This window comes from Rana temporaria, chromosome 7, assembly GCF_905171775.1.
Source record: "Rana temporaria chromosome 7, aRanTem1.1, whole genome shotgun sequence".
NCBI classification, from domain to species: Eukaryota; Metazoa; Chordata; class Amphibia; order Anura; family Ranidae; genus Rana; species Rana temporaria.
Window position 1 is genome coordinate 126,211,192 of NC_053495.1, and position 23,144 is coordinate 126,234,335.

Sequence of the window (23,144 nt, forward strand, 5' to 3'; positions counted from 1 at the left end):
CATGATGATGTGCTGTTTAGGGCAGCCCTGGAGCCTGATTAAGGCAAGTAAAACTTGGATTTTTTTTTATTGTTTTGGAGGGAAAGGAGGTGAAGTGGGAGTGTAAAAATGTAAAAAGTTGTAACTGTAGTTTTACTTTAAGCTGTTAGAAACACACTTTAAAGGGATAAATGCCTGGCTACTTTCATAGCCGGTGCTGCGGTAAATTTAGAGGGTGGTCAGAGAGTTAGTTGCTCTGACTGTGTTTATTTGGCTAAATTTAGGGCCTCTGTTCCAGCTTTGGCTGTACTGTGTGTGTATACTGTCGTTGTCTGGGGAGTTGGTCCCACCCGGCAGGTGGCAGCAGTAGAGTCAGGGTAGTGTGGATATTTCTCCTCGGCAGCCAATCAGAAGGGTTGATCGCCTCGCTGTGCATGCTGGGGAGGGGTATTTAGGGTGTGGACTCCATTGGTTCGGGGTCGTCTTTTCCGCCATCCGTCTGGGCAGTCGTCCCACCACCCCCGTGTGTGGTCCTCCTGGCCGGGGTGTGTGTGTTTGAGTGTTCCTGGCTCCGGGACCACATTGGTCCAGAGTAAATAATCTACCTTGTAGGCTCAGTGTGTAGACTGAGTCTGCGGCTGCAGAGTTGTCCTGTGCTGTCCGTCCCGAGGGAGGAAGCCGACCGATGGACAACCTGTCTGGGAAATACCGAGCACGAGGCTGGTATCTCGAAAGAGGCCTACTGCTTCATTGAAGGACACATCGTTTCTGAAAGGCTGGACGATGGTTGCCTATCAGTCCCGATATTACTAAACGCTGTTTAAGGGAGATCCGGGTGCTTAATCCAGTGTTGAGAAGGATTTTGGACCGAGAATATCTCCACCTTTGGGAAGGTCTGTGGCAGAGACTTGGTTAAAGTTCCGAGTGACACTGGCTGCTAGTCCGGTGAGAGCGGCCTATCCAGGTGCACTATACCCACTCTGGCTAGAGTGGCGACGCAAGTTGTCGTTGGAAGCAGGACTGTTTCCGAAACCCAGTTATACGCCTAAATCCATTACCTACCACTTCTTCTATCTTCTCACCTACTACTACTTTTACCATTTTTTACCCCGTTGGGTAAGAAAGCACAGAAAAATATACCTACAGTGTGGACATTGACTTTCTTACAGCTCTCATCCAGTACCCTAGACAGCGGAGAAAATAGAGGTAACATGCCACCCAAATCAAACCAGCAGCTCCTTCAGGGCTAGTGCTACACTTGTTTTTCCATTATGGCCCCTTTCACACAATGCTGCTTTGCTCTGTCCAGCAGGGGATCAGTGAGCAGTTCTCCTGCTGAATCAGAACTGATCAGGATGGATGTCAGTTTTTTTACATCAGTGCCCATTCAGTTTGTATACAGATTTATACAGCAGACAGGGACTGACCTGTGACGGGCCTATGGGAGGCTGGATGTAAATAGACTTGTGTCTATCATGTTTAGGTCCAGAAAAAACGGAAAAGGATGCAGACCTATTCCACTTTTTTTCGGACCTAGATGGACTCAGAGGTAGTTGGTAATAAACTGACCCAAGTCCATTTATATAGTGCAATATGAAACATTTGACATCCTTTCCAAGTAGTGGGAATTTTCGTTTTCGTATGTGCCTTTAAATATTTATACATTAATCTTTATGTCAATAAATTGACAATAAAATGTAATTTATTTCAAATATGATAATCGCTGAATGTGAAATTCCAATTGTGAAAAAAAGTCAGAGGGATTGATTTACTAAAGCAGCAGAGGCTGTTCACCCAACAAAGCACATTTTCTCATTGCATAGTAAATGTTTGTAATCAAGGTGGAGCAGTGTAAACATTGAACACCCAATCATGATTAAAGGAACACTAAAGCTTTTTTTTTTTTTTTAAATAACAAACATGTTATACTTACCTCCACTGTGCAGCTCGTTTTGCACAGAGTGGCCCCGAACCTAGTCTTCTAGGGTCCCTCGGTGGCTGTCTCGGGTCCCCCCCCCTGCAAGAACTTTCCACCTTCATGCGAGCAAGCAAGTATGGTGGAAAGTCCTTGCGGGCATGCTCCTGTGATACAGCCGGCGGCCATAGCCGCTCACTGTATCACTCGGCCCCGCCCCCGGTGCGCCCTGCATCATTGGATGTGATTGACAGCAGCGCTAGCCAATGGCTGAGCTGCTTTCAATCAACCAATGAATGAGTGGGGAAGATGGCAGAGAAGCCTGCTCGTTCACGGCGCGGGACTTTCGAGGGGTCAGATAAGTAAAGGGGGGCTCGGGGGGGCGCTAATGCTCAGATGTTTTTTCACCTTAATGCATAGGTGAAATTAATGCATTAAGGTGAAAAAACATCTACCTTTACAACCCCTTTAAGATAATAGAAAAAAAATAAGGGATTTTTCCTAGCACATTAATGAATATTTAAAATGAACATAGCTTCATCTCGTTTAACTTTGCAAAGTGAACAGCCTTTTGTGTTCCTTTAGCAAATCAATCTGAGCCCTGGTTCATACTGGTGCGTTTTGACATGCGATTTGACATGTCAAATCGCATGTCAAATCGGCGGCAATTGCCAGCAATGGCACCACCCTTATCGGTGCGATGCCGCATCTGTGGCGCTGCACCGATTTCAAAAAGTAGTTTCTGTACTACTTTTTGCAGTAACTGCACAGATGTCTCTGTTATCGCAGCCGAAATCGGGACTGACAAGCGCAAGTGAAATTGTACTAGTTCAGATGAACTTGCATGGCTTTGTTCCCGCAATCCAGTGTGTACCTAGGCTTTAAGCGGACTTTAGTCCCCTTTCACACTTATACGACTTGTACCATGATTTTGGATGGCAAAATCGTATGACAAGTCATTCTTCATGATTTTCAATGACTACTATTCATACTGGCACGACTTCAAAGTAATTCCTGCACTACTTTTTTCTGAAGTCGGATTCCGTATTAACATATCCGACTTTGGCACACGACTTGTACACGACTTGTGCATGAAGGGAAACTCCACGCCAATTTTTTTGAAAAAAAGGTTCCCCCTTCATGAGCATACCTGGTATTGATTTTAAGGGGAACCTCCACGCCAAAAAAACGGTGTGGGGTCCCCCCCAGGATCCATACCAGGCCCTTATCCGAGCACCAGCCCGGCCGGTCAGGAAAGGAGGTGGGGACGAGCGAGCACCCCCCCCCCTTCCTGAGCCGTACCAGGCCATATGCCCTCAACATGGGGGGGTGGGTGCTTTGGGGCAGGGGGGGTCCTTCAACCCCCACCCTAAACCACCTTGCCCCCATGTTGATGAGGACAAGGACCCCTTCCCGACAACCCTGGCCGTTGGTTGTCGGGGTCTGCGGGTGGGGGGCTTATCAGAATGTGGGAATCTCTCTTCTTCTGCTAATTACTACTTACCCCGCCCCCTTATGTCGTCACCACCCGGAGCATGCTGGGACTGTGACGTCATAAGAGGGCTATATAAATTGTTGCGCACCGCACACCCGGCATTAGGGAATCCGTAGCCTAAGTTGCAATGTGGATCTGCTGACTTTAGATGATTTCCAGATACTGCCTTTCCACCCGTCGGTATATAGCATGAAGTGGAGGGTCACTGAATTAGTAGTATGTAGTTCAAGCTGGTCATATCGGGATAGACTGGTTGTTGAGCATATTATATATGCGTGCGTCAGGAACAGTGTCCCTTGGCCGAGTGTGATATATCAAGCAGTGCACAGTTATTATAAGTCTACTAAATATCAGCAGGAGGTGGAGAGGAAAGATGGGGGGGAGAGAAGTTTTTGTTTGCCCGAGGCCTCTCACCACTCCAGGATGATGGCTAGGATGGCCATGATACGTGAAGTCCAGTCCCCTCCAAAGTTAGCCTGTAGAGAGATGCTAAATCAGCATATGGATGGACGCTGATAGGATCTGTCAGTGTGTTGTAACGGCAGTCTGGTGTAGAGCGTCTATGCTGTGAACATCCGGTTAGGGGTCTAGTTTTCTGGCTACGGTGGCCCATAGGTAGATGCGAGGCACGCTTCTTTGGTTAATCCCTGTAAAGATGGCGGTGCGGCATTAACTCACACTGTGTGCTGGAATGCATGGTAGAGCGAGGGGCGGAGTTGGCTCTGCCTATGTCACACACATGTCCGTGCACTTCGTCAGGACACATATGCAGACATATATCAGAAATATGAAATGTTGAGGTAACATTAAAACTCACTTAAAGCGTTGGAGGGAGATTGGTGAGAAATTGTTAAAATTACAGAAACATTTTTACTTTAACCACTAGCCGACCGCGCACCGTCATTATACGGCGGCAGGTCGGCTCTCCTGGGCGAGAGCCCGTAGCTATACGGCGGCTCTTTGAGCCGCCACTAGGGGGCGCGTGCGCGCCCCCCGCTCGCCCCCGACTCCCGTGCATGTGCCCGGCGGGCGCGATCGCCGCCGGGCACACGCGATCGCTCGGCACAGAGCGGGGAACGGGAGCTGTGTGTGTAAACACACAGCTCTCGTTCCTGTCAGCAGGGGAAATGCTGATTTTCTGTTCATACAATGTATGAACAGAAAATCAGTGTTTCCCCTAGTGAGGCCACCCCCCCCCCCCCCCCCACAGTAAGAACACACCCAGGCATACTTAACCCCTTCCCCGCCCCCTAGTGTTAACCCCTTCACTGCCAGTGGCATTTTTATAGTAATCCAATGCATTTTTATAGCACGGATCGCTATAAAAATACCAATGGTCCCAAAAATGTGTCAAAAGTGTCCGAAGTGTCCGCCATAACGTCACAGTACCGAAAAAAAATCGCTGATCGCCGCCATTACTAGTAAAAAAAATATATTAATTAAAATATCATAAAAATACCCCCTATTTTGTAAACGCTATAACTTTTGCGCAAACCAATCAATAAACGCTTATTGCGATTTTTTTTACGAAAAATATGTAGACGAATACGTATCGGCCTAAACTGAGGAAAAAAAAGTTTTTTTATATATTTTTGGGGGATATTTATTACAGCAAAAAGTAAAAAATATTAATTTTTTTTTAAATTGTCGCTCTATTTTTGTTTATAGCGCAAAAAATAAAAACCGCAGAGGTGATCAAATACCACCAAAAGAAAGCTCTATTTGTGGGAAAAAAAGGACGCCAATTTTGTTTGGGAGCCACGTCGCACGACCGCGCAATTGTCAGTTAAAGCGGCGCAGTCCCGAATCGCAAAAAGTCCTCTGGTCTTTGGGCAGCAATATGGTCCGGGGGTTAAGTAGTTAAGCTAAAGATTCAGATTAAACAATAGTAGGAAAAGATTTAATATATAATGAAGAAAAAATATCTCCACCATATGCAAATCTGCACAGTTATAATTCTAAATTTAGACTGAATATTCAGATTCTTGCATAAGTCCAGCCATGACTGGTCCTCTTTAGGTTATAGGCAGGAGGGTTGGAAACATAAACTGGCGCTAGTGAGAGGGAAACCACGCAATTGGCTTCTTCTCTCTTCCCGTGAATTGTTTTATAAAGTATCTCATGGGTGACAATAAGTGAATTCGATTTTTCGACAAGAGAGATTTACAAGGACGAAGGCTGCAGAGCAGATTAGCAGCAGCGCACATAAATACAGCTCACACAGACTGCAAACTCCACTTCTGGGACCCCTCCACGGAGCTTCGTACATAAATATGGCTGTAAAACTAATTATGATAAATATCCAGGCTTCTCATATATTTGAAGCTTAAAGGGGTTGTAAAGGTACAATTTTTTCCCCCTAAATATCTTCATTTACCTTAGTGCAGTCCTCCTTCACTTACCTCATCCTTTGATTTTGCTTTTAAATGTCCTTATTTCTTCTTAGAAATCCTCACTTCCTGTTCTTCTGTCTGTAACTCCACACAGTAATGCAAGGCTTTCTCCCTGGTGTGGAGTGTCGTGCTCGCCCCCTCCTTTGAACTACAGGAGAAATAGAGAAAGGAGTCAGTGGGCGTCCTGACTCTCCTGTATTCCGAGCTCCTGCTCGGCCGAGTCCTCCTATGGCGAGTGTACTGCATGAGCCACTGTAGCGACCGCCATAGTGTCCGGAGTTCCAACTCCCATCCCGATGATCTATTCAAAAATGGTGCCGGGCGGGGGCCATTACATTACTGCGCATGCGTCACCCGGCCGAGCGCATACGAGCTTTCCCGAGCCCGGCCGGCTTCGGAACGGCTCATGGGCAGTTGCATGGTCGGCTCGCGGCCATCTTTTTTAAGGGCACCCAATGCCCGTAATGAACTTTCACGGACACTCCGAAAAGGGGGTTCAATTTACAGTCTGTCCGTAAATTCATGGGGGGTTGGCAACACTGACACCACCCTGCCTACAGCCTCCTGGGATAACATCACACATCCCAGAAGGCTATGAGACCACATTTCCTGCTCCCCATGATCTCACACATACTCAGTAGGAAGCTGGCTGTAGGTCATAGGGAAGTGACAGTCTGCATCCAAACCCAAGATACCAGCGTCAAAAGTGTGATGCCCTAAGAAGAATCGATTGTGAAACTTCCTCTTTAATGTTCTCTTGGTCATTTGTGTACATTGCAAGGATATTAAGAGTGGTATATATAAACCACCAGAGCACCCCATTGCTACAATTAGGTTTAAAGTGGTAATAAAGTACGCTGTGTGATTTCCACCTACAGGTAAGCCTATAATAAGGCTTACCTGTAGGTAAGATGAATAGATATTCACACTGGTAATGTCACGGTCGCATGCACTCTGAAGGTTCGGCATACCGCGCTGGACCTTTAGACCTTCGTGATGAAGCTGAGGGCATTACCTGGTGGCTCCATCCCCTTGTGACGTCGTTGACCAGGGGCATGCTAGGCTGACACCGTCACAAGGGGCGGTGCCACACAGTGATGTCAGTGAGTGACCATGCCTTAGTTATTTAAAAACCGCCAGATGGCGGAGCTGACAGACTGCGGGAAACTTTGGCGGCAGTGGACAGTTTTGTTTTTTTTTTAGTTTTTTGGGGTCAGCGAGCATTGTGATTGATGATGGGTCTACATCGGGGACATTGTTTTTTATTTTTGTTTTTTAAATAAAGGACTTGTCAAAAACTGCCTACTGCAATTTTTTTGGGTGAATGAGTAGGGGTACTATGTACCCCTTACTCATTCACATAGGGGGGGGCCGGGATCTAGGGGCTCTCTTGTTAAATGTGGCTTCCAGATTCTGAATTAGCCCCCCCCTTCGGGACCCCCACAACAACCGGCCAGGGTTGTGGGGAAGAGCCCCTTGTCCCCACAAACATGGGGAAAAGGTGCTTTCGGGGGGCAGAGCCCCCCTGCCTCAAAGCACCCCCTATGTTGAGGGCATGTGGCCTTGTATGATTCCGGAGAGAGGGGGCGCTTGCTCGCCTGCCGGACTGCATGCGCTGGTAAGGGTCTGGTATAGATCTTGGGGGGGACCATACGCCATTTTTTATTTGGCATTGGGTTCTCCACAAAATCCATACCAGACTTGAAGGGCATTGTAGGGATTGGCGGGAGGACCCCACGCTGCTTTTTTCTCAATTTTTTTATTATTATTATTATTTACACAGTTTATTAACCACTTAAGGACCGCCTAACGCCGATATACGTCGGCTGAATGGCACAGCTGGGCACAGGCATGTACAGGTACATTGCCCTTTAAGTGTCTAGCCGTGGGTCCAAAGCTCTGTTTCCGCGCCCACGGGACCCACAGACCCGATCGCCGCCGGTGTCCCACGATCAGGTCACAGGAGCTGAAGAACGGGGAGAGGTGAGTGTAAACTCTCTGTGGCAGTGTCCCTGTTGTAGGGAACGACGATCAGTGACGTCACACCTACAGCCACGCCCCCCTACAGTAAGAATCACTCCCTTAGGGCACACTTAACCCCTTAGCGTCCCTAGTGGTTAACCCCTTCACAGTAATCAGTGCATTTTTATAGCACTTTTCGCTGTGAAAATGACGATGGTCCCAAAAATGTGTCAAAAGTGTCCGATGTGTCTGCCATAATGTCGCAGTCACAAAAAAAATCGCTGATCGCCGCCATTACTAGTGAAATTTTTTTTTTTTTTATAAAAATGCCATAAAACTATCCCCTATTTTGTAAACGCTATAACTTTTGCGCAGACCAATCAATAAACGCTTATTGTGATTTTTTTTTACATAAAATAAATAGAAGAATATGTATCGGCCTAAACTGAGGAAAATTTTTTTTTTTATATATATTTTTGGGAGGATATTTATTATAGCAAAAAGAAAAAAATATAGAATTTTTTTCAAAATTGTCGCTCTATTTTTGTTTATAGCGCAAAAAATAAAAACCGCAGAGGTGATCAAATACCCCAAAAGAAATCTCTATTTGTGGGAAAAAGAGGACGCCAATTTTGTTTGGGAGCCATGTCGCACCACCGTGCAATTGTCAGTTAAGGCGACACAGTGCCGAATCGCAAAAAGAGGCAAGGTCCTTAACCTGCATAATGGTCCGGGTCTTAAGTGGTTAAAGAGAAAATAAACGCAAATCACATGAAAAATGCATGCAAAAACGCATCAAAAACACATGTTCAAAAAACGCAAAACGCGCCATAAAAACCACATCAACTACAAACGCATGATGTGAACCTAGAGTAAGAATACACATTGCTTAGGTAATTGGAACTGGCATATCACACATCACAGTTTTGCATCATACTACAATATTTAGAAAAAAAGCTTTCTTTCTGCACTTAGCATCTGCAAAATGAACAGAGCACTCATGGGTCATCATGGTCTTCAGGTAATTTTTTATGAGTGCCAAATTTGGGAATGACCTTTCTCTCAAACAACTAGTGACCATCATTTTCAAACATATCCTAAAAGCTACATTAACCTGGAAAAGTTTCAGCAAGCCCTTCATTATGTAATACAAAAACAAAAAAAGGGTCCCCGTGGGACTTTAAATGAGGTCAGCACAAAAAGGTCAATAAGGCCGCGTACACACCATCGGTCCAAACTGATGAAAACGGACCGAAGTTCAGTTTCATCGGTCCAAACCGCCCGTGTGTACGCCCCATCGGTCTTTTGTCCTTCGGACAAAAGTTAGAGAACTTGCTTTAAAAACGAACCGATGGACCGCTGCCCGATCAGTCCAAACCGATGGTTAGTACACAAAAGCATCGGTTCAAAACCCGCGCATGCTCAGAATCAAGTCGACGCATGCTTAGAAGCAATGAACTTTGTTTTTTTCAGCACGTTGTGTGTTTTACGTCACTGCGTTCTGACCCGATCGGTTTTTAGAACGATGGCGTGTACGCACATCAGGCCATCAGTCTGCTTCAGCGGTGAACCGATGAAAATGGTCCATCAGAAGCCATCCTATCTTAGATATGTTTAAGCGTATCTCTGTTTGAGCATACGCTTAAACATAGGTCGGCGTAGATTCTGAGTTAGGTCGGCTTATCTACTGATAAGCCGGCCTAACTCTTACTGAATCTACCTAAGAATGTATTAAAAATGTATAACATTGATCGTATTGGGGATGCATAAACAAAGGTGCCAAACCACTTGGCAGTGATAGATACGGCATACCAAGCAGCCACATACATATATGTAGCAGTACCCCTGTGGGAAGTCTGGGGCTCCTTCTGGCAGGGGGCAGTTCCACCTTTTTGCCCCCTTTTGAATCTGACACTGATCAGAAGCATTTATTAACAAAATCTTATTGCACTCTGTTGCTATATATTCATGTAACAGGGCTGACAAAGGTATTAGCTACTGTCCTGCAAAAGAAACAATGGCTGGTCCTGACTATACAGAGTATAGGCACAGGTCATCATGCCCATTATTCTCAGGAGAGCAGCTACTACCTGCTAAAGTGTTATTAAACCCTTCCTTGGGAAAATATAATGTAGCAGCTTCCCTTATGTGTGTGGATGTCTATAAGGGTGGCTCCACTGCCTCTGCCTGTGCACACTCCTGGCAGGGTCATTCTCATTCAGTGCATGCTCGGGCACAGTGCATAGGGCACATATTTACTCTGTGGTGGGGCCCTTCTCAAAGTGCCTGCTCAAGCGTCATGCATAGGGTGTGAATGCGCAGTCTGGCCAGGATCCCTAGCATTGCTCTCGCTCAATGCCATGCCAAGATTTGCATAGTGTGGCTGGGCAGGCAAGGAATCATGGAACCTGTGGTCTCAAAGCTACATACCATAACAATTAGACAGTGAGTGCTCCCCAAACAGAAGTTTGGAAGAAACAAATGTAACTGTTTTGGTGGAAAAAAGGGTTACCTCTTTCACACTGGGCGGATCAGTAATGATCCTCCCCGTGCACCTCTGCTCGCTCAGCGGGGATCGCTCCATTGATCCCCGCTGAGCCGGCGGATGACAGGGCGGTCCCCGCACACTGTGCAGGGACGGCTTTGTCTTTTCTCTGCTCCCCCCTATGGGGGGATCGGATGAACACGGACCGTATGTCCGTGTTCACCCGATCCGCCAGACGGAAGGAAAAGTAGGTTTTTCCTCCGTCACACTTTGGCGGATCGGAGTGGGTCAGATGTCAGCGACATCCGCGGCTCCATAGAGGAGCACGGAGCGCCCGTACAGGTCCGCAAAAAAACCTGACAGACGGACCTGTACGGGCGCTCAGTGTGAAAGAGCCCTTTGTTTAGCAGTTAGGTACTTGAAGTGAGCCGCAAAACATCAATTTGCACTGAGGATCAATTCCAATAAATTTTTAAGAAAAGAGGAAGAAAATATAGTGCTGAGTGGAAGATTCTGTCTGTTATATAATAGTGTAGTCTCAGTTGTAATAAGCAGAAAACCTGCTGGGACAATCTGTCTGCCAGTCACATGAGCTGGAAATCAGAATGATGGGTTCATTCTGTACTCAAACAGTGTACAGAGGGTGTCATGTATAAATGATACATTTGACTTATTTTTTGCTAGGCCATGAAAATAGTTGCTGACTGTAGTATGAATTAGAAGGCCCCATGCACATTGGCTTTAAAATTGCTGCTTCTACAGGAGTTTTGTGTTTTGCATGTAGAAGCAGCACAATGTTATCCTATGTGTCCATGCTTATTAGGACGATTGGAGGCATATTTTGAGCTCGGCGTTTAAACCTAGTACACATGCTTGGAAATTTCGATGAAAAATACAGCTTTCGAAGCAACCATATGTAATCTGATCATTAGCACAGCTTTCGAGAGCCAGTCATGAGGTTCATCCAAAATGATGCAAAAGGGAAAAACAAAAAAATATTTCTCGTACGATACCATATCATACAATTTTTGTTTAACCAAAATCATAAGCACAAGACTACGCATTCTTGGAAATGAAAGAATACTTTACATTACGATACAATACAACATATTACATAACTTCCAAAGTTGTATTCTGTCGTTCAAAAATTTTCATAAGTTGAGTAACCTTTTCATTTTCGATATGAGACTAATATGTAAAACAAAAATGGACAATCATTTGTCCGATATTCTCATTGTGTGTACAAGGCTTTAGAGCCAGGAAATATTAATTGTTTTTAATTGGAGCTTTCTGGCAGAAAAAATGCTAAGCACTCCTAAACTCGTCTAAACTGTGTACAAAAACATTCTATATAAGCATTTTTTTTCAGTCCAGTGTGTATGGAACTTAAGGGTTTACTTAAATAAACATGAATTTGTTTTTTTTTTTCTTTACAAAATTAAAGTAAAATAAGACAAAAAAGTACAAAAGCTTAAAGTAAACCTGTCACTGACTTGGGTGATTCCAGCTGATCGTATGATGTAAAATACCAAGGTAGGTGTTATCTCCAAATTATAAACTGTACATGGATCCAAAGATATAGGCACCATAAAATATATGCACATTTTGACTATTCTGTAAAAGTCAAACTTGCCCCAACTCAATTATTACTTTCATATTGTTGTCTTATGTAATAGATGACCTTATGGACCAATGGAAAGGTTCAGTAGATGGAGCAGGTTTACAGGATGTTTTCATGATTTGCTTATTTGTTCAAATTCAGGCCTCCTAATCTATTGATTGTTTGACATGTGGTTTTCATTGAACATTTACCTGTATACAGGGCAGGACTTAGGGTGGTGGGGGCCCCTGGGCTTGAGTGTTGAAGGGGCCCCCTGGAGCCGAGAATTGGGGGGGATCGAAGTTGTTGAGCGGGGCGAATTGAAGTTGTTGAGCGGGGGGGAGCGCATTAAAGTTGTTGAGCGGGGGGGATTTTGCAGTTGTTGAGCCTCTCACCTGTGCCAACAGCCGGGGCCACAGACTGTCATTAGCCCGGCTGTCGGCTTTCTTCCCTTCAGCAGCCACAGTCCTCCACACACCACTCCGGTTCCTTCTGCTTCCGTGCTGCCTCCTCTTGCAGTGCGGGAAAATTAACCCTTTTGCGGGACTGCGGGAAGAAGCTGTCTGTGCGGGATAGTCCCACAGAATCCGTGCGTGTTGGGAGGTATGCGCAGGGCCGCCATCAGGAATTTTGGGGCCCCTTGCACAGCTTAAGGCATGGGCCCCCTGAAGCAGAGAACCTAGGGGGGTGGGGGTGCTGCCGCCTGAAATTGAGAAGCGTGGGGGCTGCCGCAAATTGAGAAGCGGGGGGGCCTTTACAAAAAAAAGAAGAAATAAAGAAGAAAACAAATATATATAAATATATGTAGCCATCCGGGGCCCTGGGGACCTCTGGGCCTTTTAATAAAAAGAAAAAATAAACCTCTGGGCCCTTTAATAATAAAAAAAAAAACATTTATAAAAAATACATAAAAAAAGGGAGGTTGCCAAACCCGGGGGCCCTGGGAACCTCTGGGCCTTTTAATAAAAAATAAAAAAATAAACAAAAATAAAAAAATAAACATTTATAAAAAAAATAAAAAAGGGGGGGTTGCCACATGGGGCCCTGGGGACCTCTGAGCCCTTTAATAAAAAAATATATATATATATAAAAAAAAATGTAATTTTTTTTATAAAAAAATAAAAAAGGTGGGTTGCCATCCGGGGGCCCTGGAGACCCCTGGGCCCTTTAATAATAATAATAAAATATATATATATATATATATATATATATATATACATATATATATATTATATATATAAAAATAAAAAATATATAAAAAAAACATTTTTTTACAAAAAATAAATAAAAAAAAGGGGGGTTGCCGTCCGGGGCCCTGGGGACCTCCGGACCCCTAAAAAAAAAAAAAAAAAAAACATTTTTTTTTTTTTTTTTTTTTTTTTTAAAGGGGGCCCCCTATTGGGTGGGGCCCCTGGGCTTGAGCCCAGTCAAGGCCAATGGTAAGTCCGGCCCTGCCTGTATAGTATCTGCATATTTAATTTAAATTGGCCAGATTTGAGGCAGGTTGTTCTTCAGGGCAAGGCGGCTGGATCAATTTAAAGCAGACCTCCACAAATAAATTTACATTGCTCCACCCTTTGTTTAGTTAGGCCATTAGGAGTGAAAGGATAGCTGTGAACTGTAGTTGTAGCTCTTACAGGGCTAGGGCATTCCTGTGTGACAACACTGATTGGCCCAGTATTATCACATGGAATGAGTCACATGTTCTTCTATACCCAGAAGTAATGTATTCCCTTTTGCTCTCAGTACTGAAAACAGCATAGGTTTGTTTCAAAGAAGATGAAGCTAAAACAAATTTAAAGATAGAACAGATTAAGATTAGGTTTTTAAAGTGACTCTGCTCTTTATTCTAGGGGAGAGTAAAAGCTCTTTTACTTACCCAATCATCCACTGCCCCACCAGATGGCATTCCCTATGTTCAGGCGGTAGACTATCCCTGGGCATCATCGCACCCAATGTAAGGCTATGGAGCTTGCTATGCTCTGAGGAACAGTCTAGCAGTGAGAGGATTGGGTAAGTACATTTTCTTTTCTGTGCTCCCTAGACCTAAACGAGCAGTGAATTCATGCAGTGCCTGCCCCACTGCAAACAAGAATTTTGCCAGAGTTGGGTTTTAAAATGTTTGTGACCTCCAAATATTTTCCCACCTTCTAAGGATAGGGCACTATGTTTTATATTTTTATTATATTGTTTTATCGATTTGGTAACATGAGGTTTGTAAAAGCCATTCCAGATGTCTTATGTGAGGAACATTCTGGCACATCTGAGGGAGTTCCATAGGCAACCCACAGATAAGATGTGCCTGGGAAAAAGAATACACAGTGTCCGAGTAGAGCTATTCCGGCTCCTGAAGACACTACCAACAGGGGCCAATAGGAAAACAACACGTCGGGAATGGGTGAGGGATTAAAATGGCGGACCAACCACTTCCAGTTCCGCGGTAATGTGATTGACTGAATGATTAACACTTGGGGTATAAATACCTTGATAGACATGACACCAGCTAAATTTCAACATCAATTACTGCCGATACCCGAGTGAAAGCGAGGCCTGGAACACAAGCGAACACAGGGGAATGCACGCTGATACACCAGCCCCATACCTACTGCTGGAAAGGCTTTGTGCCGGCCTATGGGCACATAAAATTTGGAGTGCAATAGTTTTTTTAACTTTTTTTACCAATAAATAGTAGACATACTACGCAATGATGGCTATTTATTTCCCTATGAGATTTTGATAACAACCAGTGAGAGAGCTTGAGAAGCCAAAACTACTGACATGCTGAAGGGGAAAGGTGCAGACTGAGGCCCCGTACACAAGACCGAGTTTCTCGGCAGAATTCAGCCAGAAATTCGATCAGAGCCATATTCCGCCGAGAAACCCGGTCGTGTGTACACTTTTGGCCAAGGAAACCGATGAGGATCTCGTCGGGCCAAATAGAGAACATGTTCTCTATTTCCTCGTTAGTCAATGAGGAAACTTGGCTCGCCGAGATCCTCGGCGGCTTCACAAGGAACTCGACGAGCAAAACGATGTGTTTTGCTCGTCGAGTTTCTCGGACGTGTGTACGGGGCCTCATCCTTATAAGTTGAGTTGTTATCCCATAGATGAACCAAAGGCGCATATGTAGTTTACTTCTGGTGAGTGGCCAATTCATAAGGTGGTGGTGCTGTCACAAATTAGTGGAAAAATAGCTGTGCTGAGTCACGGATGAGGGATAAACACACAGGAAACAGTTGAATAACACTGAAGATATTCAATGGGACTATATTTATTTATTCTTTTATTCATTTATACATTGTTGATTTTTTATTCAGACGTTTTTATTTTTATTGTTACGGTTTCTAGTCTCCATATCTATAAGGTTTGATTCAAGTTGTTTGGTGGCTGATATTTGGAATACAACACATTTAATTAATGTTTCACTATTGAATAGGAATGTAGGGAATACTTTGTTAAAATTTTTGATATAACGAAATTTAAAGTTGTATATTCAGTGCTTAATTAGAAGTGTTGTAACACACACATATTTAGAGTTAGCGCAGTCATCACCTTATTTTCTATTTTCAATATCCCACTCTAGGGTGGGACACTTTTTTCGACTGCAGAAAACGTGAGAATATTTTTTAGATTTGACAATAATTGCGTTTTTTGCGCAGGTGACCCACATTTTCCACAAGGATAGGGCACTGCATTCATTTACAAAGCAAACACTTACAAATATTATATAAATATATTTTTTCCATCTTAGTAGGTCACATGTCAACTTTTCTTTTCAGTTCAGCTTAATCCAGCTGTAGGACTGGGCTAAGCTGAAGTGCGTTGCACGTCATGGTCAAGTTGATTCAGTTTTTTTAGCCATACAGACTGGAGTGGAGCTGTCTATCAAGCATTGGATCTGCTCCACAGGTGCTGCTCCTGTGGGAAAAAAGGAGAATCATGCCACGCAGGAAGCCTTGAGATGATAAACATGCACACTGTGGTGGCAACACTGCAGAAGCTCTAAGAGTCTTCAGATTGTTGCTACCAAAAATAAAGAATCAACAGGTAATTAAAAAAAAGAAAGTTAGATAAAAAAACAAAAGGCACAGAGAGGGTTTATTAAAACATAATAATCAGGTTAAATTTTTTTTTTAAATACAACCACTTTCATTTCCATTTTTCACATTTGACCAATACAAGTTGCACTATCTGGTTACATTCCACTGAGGCAATGTACTTGTTATATGTTTTTGTGTCATGGGAACTAAGCCAAAGAGGAAGCTGTGAACAGAAGTGTTACATTTATCATAGCAATAATTTATGTAATGTTTTGATTGTGTTCAGAGAGTCTATTGCTTCACTCATACAGCCTTTACTGTTTATAATTTGTTCCCCTGTACGTGAATATAAGACTTAAAATGACTTTAAAAACTTAAAAAAATACTTTAAAAAAATAAAACTACACTGCCGAAAATCTGTTTGAGTAAAAAAAATTGCAGCCCTTGCTAAATTCTTACTTTTACTTTGACAATGTCCCTCACAAATGGTCAAGTTCTGATTCTCTTTCAGACTAATGCTGTTCAGTGTCATTCAGCTCACTTATTAGTGTGACCCCTGGCTGCCATGGCCACACCTCTTGGGGGCACATCATCAGGTTGCGCATAGGAGAATGCTACAGAGAATGGTGTAGTCTCATAGGCAACAATTATTGAGGTATAGGAAAAATTATATTGCCAAGGACACTTGTATGTTTAACCTAATAGGAGAAGAGAAAAAGGTTTTTGATCAGACGGGCTATCATATGACGGGAAGATATACTGCATCACTAAGTCTACAGTGGGGATGACAATTGCGCGGTCATGCAACACTGTACCCAAATTAAATCTTAATTTTTTTTCCCCACAAATAGAGCTTTTGTTTGGTGGTATTTGATCACCTCTGCGGTTTTTATTTTTTTTCGCTATAAACAAAAGAAGAGTGTAAATTTTGAAAAAAAACACTATTTTTTACTTTTTGATTTAAAAAATATAAATTAAATTTTCCTCAGTTTAGACCGATACGTTTTCTTCTACATATTTTTGGTAAAAAAAAAAATCGCAATAAGCGTTTATTGATTGGTTTGCGCAAAAGTTATAGCATCTACAAAATAGGGGATAGATTTATGGCATTTTTTTAATTTTTTTTATTTTTTTACTAGTAATGGTGGCGATCTGTGATTTTTATTGTGACCGTGACATTGCAAAGGACAGATCAGACACTTTTAACATGTTTTTGGGACCATTCACATTTATACAGCGATTAGTGCTATAAAACTGCACTGATTACTGTGTAAATGTGACTGGCAGGGAAGGGTTAACATTAGGGGGCGATCAAGGGGTTAAATATGTTCCCTGGGAGTGATTCTAACTGTAGGGGGGGGGGACTCACAAGGGGAGGAGACCGATGTGTGTTCCTCTTTACTGGGAACACGCATTGGTCTCCTCACCTCTGATAGGACAGGATTCAGGGCAATCGCGGGTGCGCGGCGGACATCGCGATGCGGCACGCACGCCCCCTAGCCACCCGGGAAGCCCACAAGTCTATATGTAGTCCAGTAAAGGTTTATTTCACACAAACAAGAGTTCAGAAGATAACTGTGTTTCAGGGGTTCACAATACCCCCCTTTTATACTGGTGATGATAGATGTTTGAAGATAATAATGGATAGGTAAGTGTAAAATATGAAGATTATAGTATTAGTAGCATGTTTTGGCTGTTGACAATCAACCTACACTGCTAATTTAATGTGCAGGTAGAGACACACCAATGCAAGTTGGTGCACATTAAATGAGATTTCTAGATCTCTTGAAATTTGTGCAAAAAGCAGAGTACCAAGTTTGCTTTTCTCTTTGCTACTAAGTTGAATTTAGACAGGTGAGGAGAGAACTTCATGACTACCAACTTAATGAGGGTGCTACTACATACAGATGTAGACTGTAAATTGTTGAGGGTGCCTAAAAAGATGCTGATCTTTCCTCATGGTAGTGTCTGTTTTGACTTTGACCTAAAGGCAATTCCATAGATCCCTGCTTAGACTTTTTCCACTCAGTGCAGTAAGAATGAGTCTATGTTCTAAATATTTAGAAAAATGTGATCAGTTACAAACTGTCATTTCTGCCATTCTGGTTTGAAAATTGAAGCAAACGTTCTGATTACTGTCTATAACCAACTATAAATGTTTTTCTTATCACACTTCTGATACATAAGCACTTTAATGATGTAGTAAAATATAAGCATGTGATATAGCTAACAAAGACACCAATGTTCCCTGGGTTGAACGTCAACAAATACCATTCAGTTTCCTCTAAACAGCGAAACATTCCAAATCTGATTTTCACTTCAACAAAAAATCACAGTAGAAAGAGTTCTTAAAGTTATTTTTTATAATATGCGTTTACATTTGGTGGGTGGACATCTTTAGATGGGCCTGCATATCAAGGTTCCCAATCAGGTCAGATTTTCCACTTGTGTAATAATAAAGAACATATTCAAATAGCAAGCTTTGATCCCTTTCTGTCTTATTTCGCTCGATTACAGAATAAAACAAAACAAAGACTAGATTGTGTTACGTGGTAATTGGTGAACTACTGCACATTTGCAGAATGGCATGCTACTGGTCAAAAAGTGATGGATTGGATTACACGTAGAGCAGAAGTAAATATGGTCATATAATCTATTATAAAATTATTTACTGCACTCTCTGTTTTTATTACCATAAATTGAACAGAAAACATGCCTGCCCCAAAACAATACCACAATACCACAACTAAACTCTGCCACCTTCTTAGAATAGAAATGCCACGTACAGACGATTGGACATTCCGACAACAAAACCGTGGATTTTGTTCCGACGGTTGTTGGCTCAAACTTGTCTTGCATACACACGGTCGCACAAATGTTGTCGGAAATTCCGATCTCCAAGAACGCAGTCATGTACAACATGTACGACAGCACTATTAAAGGGAAGTTTAATACCAGTCGTGTTAGTAGAAGCTTGGTGAGAGACGATTCGCGCTTTTCAGCCTCATGCTTTTCGGTCCGTTACAGCTTGACGAATGTGCTATCTCCATTATGAACGCTAGCTTTACCAGATTTTGTTGTCAGACAATTTGAGAACCAGCTCTCAAAGTTTTGTTGTCGGAAATTCCGCCAGAAAATGTCCGATGGGGCCTATGGTTAATGTGTGTAGCCAGGAGCAAACTACAGCACCTGATTTTGCAGACTTGTCTCCTGCTGTCTCAGACTGTTCTGTATCCCCCTAGGACTGGGCTTGGATTACTGACATCACATTTCTGAGCCTAAAGACAAGCATTGTGGCAGCTGTAGTTTTCTAAACAGACATTACTGATCTTCAGAACTGACTATGGACTACACATCCCAGCAAGCCATCTGATCCAGGGGAGAATTGTGGGAGAGACTATAAAGGGATCTGCCGACCAGGCCCATGCTTTCATGCTTCCTAATTACCATCGCGTGAGCACCATCTCACCGCTGTGTGAGGAGACCGTGGCCTATCACATGGTGTACAGTCCACAGCTCGAGCACTAGAGGGCCTGGACATTGCACGTTTCCAGAAGGATGCTCTGCAGCAGCGCTGAATACCACGTAGCTTGTCAGTTCACTGAGTCAGCAGACTGATCACCATCTCTGTCCATCTGCAGCAAGGAGAATCGTTTGATCGTCCTCCGGGAGGCTGTTGAATGCTATCCAGATTGGTGAGAGGGCACTTACCCACAGATCCCATTGCCCATCATTAATACTACACGTGGAACACTGTGCCCAGACAACAATTACTTGGATTACATGGAGGAGTGCTATGTCATAACCAGCTATTTTGCCATGTTCACTATCACTTTGCCACAATAAGGAATTCTTGTTCTATGAGCTACAACTGCCAGTGAAAACAGTGCAAGGCCTTGCATGCAGAACATTGCTGTTTATTACTCTTAAAGGGGACATGTTACTATCTATAGTACATTATCTCTCATTAGGATCAAAGGTAGTATAGGCCAGCCCAGGGTTCCTCTTTAAGCAGAAATATCCCGTATATCCACCAATAACTTCCTTAAGGGACTCAATTGGGTACTGTGTATATTGTTATCATTCACTTGTCATTACTAACTGTTATTTGACGGCTGTAAGTATTATCTCAACCTAGTCTTGGCTGTAACCAGGACCTGGCTGACTAATCCTCTATTTAAATCTCTCCTTTTAAGTAAGTAAAATCATTGAGTTAAAACTACTTGCATTGTGTCTGTGTATTATTTAAAGGTATGCACAATATGTGTGAACCTAGAGTGTCAGAAGGGCTGGAAAGTTCACAGTGTCAAGGCTGCACAGAAGAACATGCTACTACAAGCAACCCCCTAAGGGACAGTGCTACATGTGAAACTGTGCATAGATACAGATATGATATTTCTGTATAGTTTACTTGAACACAGCCGTGGACAAATGAGGAGTCAGGAGACGGTATGCAAATTGTGTGCCATGCCACCTCTGCAGGGCACACACTTAGGGCAGGCATGCTCGATTAGCTGCTTTCCTGGCTATAGCAGTCAGGGAATGAAAGCTCTAAAACTAGAAGTGACAAAATAATTGTTGATTCCAGGTTCATTATTTATAGAGTTGATCAAGAAGTTCTGGATGTTCCTTCATCTCCTCTGTGTGAAGTGATCCTGGCAATTTTGCATTGTCCGGAGCTGTATACTCCCTATACTATATATGTTATTCTATAATATATGAATTAATTTTAATAATGTTCTTTCAATTCAGATGAATTTAGAAAATGTTGGTTATTTGAGAGAGGAGTGAATGAAAATCATATGCCCTTTCAGGAAAGAAGAAATATGCCCAGGCACATAGTTATGTGCAAACAGAGAATTTCTGTTAGCCAAATCCACAGACAGAGAAAACCTATTAGCCAAACCCATGAACAGAGAAAAACCTGCGCACTTGCCACTAAGTTGGCTATATAAACACCTCTGCTGCACTAGGACATTGCCTTACAGTGTTCTGCTCCATGTTTCCTGTGTTTGATCCTGTTGCTGTTCTGATCCATCTGACCATGCTTGTACTCTACCTGAACTGACCCCTGGCTTGCTCCTCGACCACGTCTCTACTTGATCCCTCTGTCTGTCTGTTTGCTGTTGCCAACTCCAGCCTGAACCTGACTACTCTGCTGCCTACTGCTCTGTTCCTGAAGTGCCTGCAAGTGACCAACCCGGCTTGCCTGACCCTACTCTGTGCCCAGCCATCCTTATACCTGCTGTCTGCTACCTGCCAGCCTGCCAAGTATCTGCTGTTTTCTACCTCCCAGCCTGCCAAGTACCTGCAGCCTGTGACCTGCCAGCCTACCAAGTACCTGCTGTCTGCCACCGGCCGGCCTGCTAAGTACCTGCTGTCCTGTGTCACGAACCAGCCTGCATCCAAGTACACACAGACTTCTCATCTGCAGCCTTCACCATCCGAACTTCTAGACACTCATGCCACTCCAGGCTCTCGTGCCTCCTGTTTACTTTATCAGGGGTTACCAGGCCGGAGGTGTAAGAGATTGCCTTCCTCTCCACGTCAGGGTCCATCCCTAGGTATGTGACACACCCCTTCCTAACCAATGACACCACAAAGCTCCTAGTTCACTTCCTGGTCTCAAAACCTATTTGTCCTCTTTGTTCCTCCCAAGACTTTCTGCTCTTTAGCTCCCTCGTTGCCTCCTCCCATGCTCGCCTACATAAATTTTTCCCAAGCCTCTCCTATCCTATGGAACTCTCTTCCCCAATCTGTCTGACTATCTCATACTGTTTGTTTTTAGATGATGTCTGAAAACCCTCCTCTTCAGAGAAGCCTATCCTGCCTCCGCCTACGGTACTTTTATTTTCTCCATCAGATCACCCCCCACAGTTATTATCTTTTGTATCACTTGACCCTCCCTCCTAGATTGTAAGCTCTAACAAGCAGGGTGCTCGGATTCCTCCTGTATTGAAATATATTTTAACTGTACTGTCTGCCCATAGAGAAGAGATAAAATCCCCTATAAATTAGGACTTTAAAGGATATGAAGTTGTCACTGAGGTGAGCACACAATCAGTATGGTTAAAAAAATGTTTTATTATTGTACAAACATGGTTAAAATTACATATAAAAGAGTAAAGTCATATCACAATATACACTACTCAAAAAAATTAAAGGAACACTTTTGAATCAGAATTTCTGGGATATTGATCTGGTCAGTTAAGTAGCAGAGGGGGAGGGGTGTATACAGAGGGGGTTGTTAATCAGTTTTTACTGTTAATTGCTGTTTTGCAGTTTTGCTGTTAATTGAAATTAACAAAAGGTGCACTAGATGAGCAACAATGAGACGACCTCCAAAACAGGAATGTTTTTTCAGGTGGAGGTGTCTGACATTTTTTCCCTACTCATCTTTTCTGACTGTTTTTCACTAGTATTGCATTTGGCCAGTGTCGGTGTCACTACTGGTAGCATGAGCCGATACTTGGACCCTATAGAAACCCATCATCAGCTGACCTAAATCCAAAAGAACACCTCTGGGACATTATGTTTCAGTCCATTCGGTGCCGCCAGGTTGCACCTCAGTCTGTTTAGGAGCTCAGTGATGCTCTGGTCCAGATCTGGAAGGAAATACCCCAGGACACCATCCGTCGTCTTATTAGGAGCATGCCCTGATGTTGTCAGGCATGCATACAAGCACTTAGGGGCCATAAAAACTACTGAGGACCATTTTGAGTTGTTGCAATGAAATTTCATCAAAATGGACTAGCTTGCTGCATAATTTTTTCACTTTGATTTTCGGGGTGTCTTTGAATTTAAAAAGTGCTCACCAACTTCATCAAAATATGACTATGTATGTTTCTAATAATGCCAGGGACCAGAGCTGCAAGTTGGCCAAGTAGTCCATGGTGTCAGTACCCAGGATCACACAAAGGTGGATTCAGGTAGAAGGGGTTTATATGCCCAGAATACTATGGTATAAACACAAAGTATCAGGCAACCAGACTGCCACAAGAAAATCATGAGCTACATGAATATGCCCAATCAACAAAACAACATTCATCCCCAATCATATCACCAGAAAACCAAAATCACACTATCCCCATTACACATTTATACATGCACATTATCAAACAACTCCAACGATCATCCATTCCCCACCCCACACAGACCAACAACCCATTCCAAAACACCCACTTCCCCCATGAGCGTCATGAAGTGGCCCAGCACAGGCAGCACAAGAACAATCAAACAATTCCCTAATTCCATACCCCTACCTATTCCAAAACC